The sequence below is a fragment of the Morone saxatilis genome, unplaced genomic scaffold, assembly GCF_004916995.1.
Source record: "Morone saxatilis isolate NCDOM2014 unplaced genomic scaffold, NCSU_SB_2.0 Contig23, whole genome shotgun sequence".
NCBI classification, from domain to species: Eukaryota; Metazoa; Chordata; class Actinopteri; family Moronidae; genus Morone; species Morone saxatilis.
Genome location: NW_023339796.1, coordinates 20,386,686 through 20,386,889, shown reverse-complemented (window position 1 = coordinate 20,386,889; position 204 = coordinate 20,386,686). Strand labels below are relative to the sequence as shown.

General features: G+C 40.2%; 1 protein-coding gene across 3 annotated transcripts in view; it reads left to right on the top strand.

Annotated features, from left to right (window-relative positions):
• The window catches only part of acot11a (acyl-CoA thioesterase 11a), a 16,261-nt gene that overhangs the window by 537 nt on the left and 15,520 nt on the right, over positions 1-204 (top strand). The gene's annotated exons all lie outside the window — the stretch shown is intronic.

The window sequence follows — 204 nt, the reverse complement described above, 5'->3', positions numbered from 1 at the left end:
TCCGGTGGTAAACACACTACTGAGCTAACTCACTGTTCTCTTTAGACCTACACGTCGAAATGAGTGTGGACAATACAGTGTATAGAGGACTGAAGAGACTTGGATAAGGGTTTCTGGTGCATTTGTGATCCACCATGCAGCTTTATAGGGAAACCCATTTCCGCCAATGTAACATCATTATAATGAGGAATTTTCTTAAAATAT